Genomic DNA, 4788 nt, shown 5'->3' on the forward strand with positions numbered 1-4788 from the left:
GAAAAGTAAGTTGAATGTTATCTGTGCTGACAATTTGAACAATGAGAGTTCAAAAGTGGGAGGTGGGGGAGAGAGGTCTTTTTCTGAAACAGATGTGGTAAGCTCTTTCCCTCAGGGTAATATGTCCAAAGGGTTGGAGGGTGTGACACTAGTGCATATGCTTTTCTTCCTTCCTTTCTGTGCTCTCTTTAAAAAGGAAAGCATTTGCTTTGGGGAAAGGAAAGAGTGAGGTAACTGATTCCTCGCCTTACAGGCAAACTAGGACTGGAAGTGTATCAGTGAGGGGGAGCACTAATTCTGGGATTGGTACTGGTACCCCTGCTAGATACCAGCTGCAGGAAGGACTGCAATAATCGGACAAAATTACTGTGCCTAGGAATTGAATGACTGCACACTATTAACTAAAAGATTTAGGCTGACAGGGTGTGCTAAAGGTATGAAAATTAAGGCAGCCATGTAACCTGGTTTTGTCAATATCTGCAAAAAAAGATGTGCCTTTCAAATGATGCTGTAAAAAGAAATTAGGATCTGTGACATTACAACACTTTGTCCTCCAAAGGAAGATATGTGGATGAATACTATGCCATTAGTATTTGTATGGCTGTAGTTGCCATTTATGTGGTAATGTGGGTGTTCTTCTGAAAGAACTGAAACCTCCTGTACCAGAATAAGTGGATTTTATTATAGAAAACAGAGCGGATTTTATTATAGGAAACGGAGCTATAGATGGAGCTGTGATCCAGGCTGATGATATCTTTGTTTTACCTAGAAATTCTGTCAATGTGTGTGTGCTTTGCATAATGCATATATATGTTACACATAAACCCAGAAAATTCTTACTTATGAAACAATTATATTTAGAGGCAGGAGAGATGCAAACAGCAATGTTATGTGAGAGAGCTTTAGCCAGGTGGTAGAACTGGGCTTTGGTTTGCATTTTTCATTTACACACAAGTGTAACTTCCCAAGTTTGGAAATGCTTGGAATGCTGATACCAGTAGGTAGCATACTATCCTGTATGTTTTTTTTACTTTGGACAGAAGAAAGTAACTACTCATTTACTTGCTAGGCTGGTAAAATACACAGAAATGGTTAGTATTAGTGACAGCTGTGATTTCTCAGCTGGTATAAAGTTCTTCATATGTGTGCTGCTTTTTGAGTTACCGTGACTGGAATACCTACTGCATCCTCCCTTTATAGCCTATCCATTTTATCATCAAATGAAATCTCTGCATGGCTGCCCTGCACATGCCAAGGGAGGCTCGTTAGGAACTGCTACCCAGCAATGGCTTGTCTCGCGTTCACATAAATTTGCCAGCACAGACAGTGCACACTAATTCCACATCCATGGGTTTTCTCATCCCTCAGGCAGCAGTCTGTCTTATCAGAAACAGAATGACCCTCTTGTCAGCGTAACAGATTTATTAACTTACAAGAATCTTGTTTTGAAACCTCCTGCTGTGTTGTAAAGTTCCAGATGGCAGAACACAAGAGTGTGGCAGCAAGTGTATTTGTTTACAGCCTCCCCTCTCCACCCTTCATTGGCAGACTTGTCTTTGGCATTGTCATTTCTGAGTGTGGCAGGTACAGAAGTCTTAGAGCAAAAGGCTTCCATTTCCAGCCAAACAGTGGAGTTCAGTGCCTTATTTATTTCCCAGTGTATTTTTTTTCCTCAAATGCTTAACAAAATAGCAAGCCTAGATTAGTTAAAGTTATGAAGGATGTCGCAACTGGATGCAGTGTTACAGCCAAAATGGGTTATTAAACATTTTGCAGAGTTCTGCTGCTAAAAATAGCTACGCGTGGAGTTGGGAAAATGCAGAGAGTCTGGGTAAGGTCAGTTGGCGCAACGTTACAAGGTTCTTACAATGGAGAAAATTTACCCAGCGTTAGCCCACGTGTTGTTCAGGAGGTGGTGTCCTGCTGTCTACTGGATGAGGCCTTACTGTTTTCCTCCTCCTTATTCCATTTGGTTATCTGTTGTTCTCCTTCCGTTTTATTCCCTGGGCTATTTTCTGCAGGATTGCAGCTTGTTCTTTTCTCTTGCATCATTGTCATCAGGCAATGGTCCAATGTGTCATAAGCAGAATTGCTTAATGTACATTTATCAGATCATTTATTTACATATATTTAACAGCTTTTGAATCTAAATATACATTACCACAAAAAAACAACCCTCTGTTTTTGTTAAGCATTTGCTTCTCCCAGAAAATGGACATCTAGCAGTTTTTAGTAAATAGGATAAATCTTGTTTGAAAAATTACAAGAAATAACAGTTAATGTCAAACCTGTGGGTTGGTGTTTGTTTTTTTTTTTAATTAAGCACTTTTTTTTTTTGGAAACTCCCCCAACCTTCCCTAATCTATTTATTTTTAAATTTCTCATGAAATTTAATTGAGCGACTTTCCTAACAACAGAATTCTATGTCTGTTCTAATGGGGTTTAAGGCCTGTATCCGGTAATTCAGTTTTTTCGGGTGCAGTCCTCTTTCTACATAATGCCTAAAAGTGCTTCCACAGAAAAAGACAGTAACTATAGAGTAGATCTTTCCCAAGGGCTGTGTCAATACGGGAGGTTGACAACCATTAGCCTCAATTAAAGATGGGAGACCTGACATTTGGAGGGGAAAAACTAAGTGACTTGGCAGGTCTTGAAAGAAACTTGGAGCATACCCTCTGAATCTCAGTTCATAAGGACATCCTTCCTCTGAGAAACCTAAATATAGTCTATTGCTTTAGCATCTCATTCCCTTGCTAGGCTGTTTTCCCTTCTTTGTGCCACTTGGAAAATAAATTTGGATCATAAACGCCTGGGAATAGGAGCTGTCATCTGTCTTTATTCTCTGAAATGGCTGGCATGTTGTAGGATATTAAATTATAAGCAAAATTTAACCACTTCCTTTATTTTCTTGTTTGTATAATCTATAAATACATTCTTTCTTTCTTTCTTTTTTTTTAAGTGGTGGGCATCATGTGATTGTCAGCTTCCTTAAACACTCATATTCCAATGGATTTAATGAGCGTTTGAGAGCCAGATGGCATACCATATTTTTTTCAAAACATTTTAAAGCCCATAACAGACAACTCATGTTGACAGGAATGCTTCACTGAGGTGTCTGCAAAGCAAATGTGTTACGTGTTACTATTAGAGCAGAATAATTGTTTATGAAAGGCCTCCTCAAATTGAACAATGATTCGATGAAGTAAACAGAAATGAATTCTGCTATGTAAACACTGCACACTCTGCAGAACTGTTACCCGCTTGTATAGGTTGCCTAAAGTAATTATGATCTGAGTGGAAATGCATGATGGAGTGTCATATTATGCAATGATAGTCACTGAAGTCCAGGTTCAGGCAATTTTGCTGGAAAAATTTTCAGTCTGTGGGCAATATTATGGAACAAGCTGTGGCTGCAGATGATAATGGTGACTCTTTTTCCTGTAAGATGGAAAGACAGAAGCATTTTCAGCTTCTGTCTACTAGGAAGAGAGAAAAACATGAAAGGAATAACCATGTAGAAGAAGGAAAAGACAAAAAAGCAATGGACTTTACCATTCTAGTTAAGATTGGTTGGAGCTGCAGGTACAGCTTAAAACGTCATGCCTAATGAACCTCTTGCTGCAGAGAGTCAGCAGGGAGGAGAAGCCATTGCATTTTCATAGTCAATATAGTCATAGTGTAGTAAAATACACACCGTCTAGACTGATCTTCTAAATTGCTCTGTTTTCCCCACTTTGCTGTAAATATGTAATTGTCTTTTCTATAAAATGAATAACTGTAAATATATATGATTCATAACAAAATTCCCTTCTGGAATTTAGGGACAGTAGCTTGTGCCATCCTGGGTTTCAGTAAGCCATGCTATTTACTGAGTGTGGTCGGGCAGGAGTGGTTGCCAGACCTCTTACAGGGAGGTAGAAAAATGTTTGACTTCTAGTAGAATCTCATCATAAACTTTACTCTTGAAAATCAAAACCTATGAGGAATGATTTAAAAATAAAATTGTTGAAATAAGGTTAGCATTTTATATAATCAACTGTTGCTTGATCTGATGTAGTCTGGCACAAGCAATAGTTAATTCTTTCCAAGGATGCTAGTCGCTTCTGATAATTTTTGAAGGAAATTATTCACTGTGATAGTTAAATTAAAAAATGGTGTAAGCAATCATCTAAAAATACCTCTTCTCATCTTTAATAACCTACTTCCTACCTCATTAAGCCAGCTGATTGGGTATTATTATGATTTACTACTTTGTTGGAAGGACATACAACAGTAAGGGCTTCTGTATGTCACAAGGAGATGAAGTCTTCAGCTGCTCAGTTAAGTACATGAGTGGGATGAAATGACAGCAAAGTATTTCTGCGAGGAGATGAGATATGAAACTAGATTTATTTAGAACAATCTGATAGAGGAAATTGAATGTTGGGAATTGAGTTCCTTGAAAGATCTCCAAGTATTACTGTATGTGTTTTCGGGCTGCAAAATGGGTAACAGCTGTAAAGACTATTGGTTTTGACATTTCCTATAGTACTGGTGAAGATAAAGGAGGTGAGCAGTCTATGAGATACGAGCGATTGTCACTATCACAGTTGCCATTTATTATGGACTGTGTTCAACACTCTTTGCTGGCAAATCACCAACTGACGTTTTGCCAGTGTAAGCCCTTATGTTTAGGATCACAGCTATTTGCAATTATGGGGAGATGACTACACGGTCCCTTGACTTGCTGCTTTCTGTCAGTAAGTAGATGTGCTACATTAAGTTGGTGTTCCTGTACTCAGTAAATCT

The sequence above is a fragment of the Nyctibius grandis genome, chromosome 6, assembly GCF_013368605.1.
Source record: "Nyctibius grandis isolate bNycGra1 chromosome 6, bNycGra1.pri, whole genome shotgun sequence".
Taxonomy (NCBI): Eukaryota; Metazoa; Chordata; class Aves; order Nyctibiiformes; family Nyctibiidae; genus Nyctibius; species Nyctibius grandis.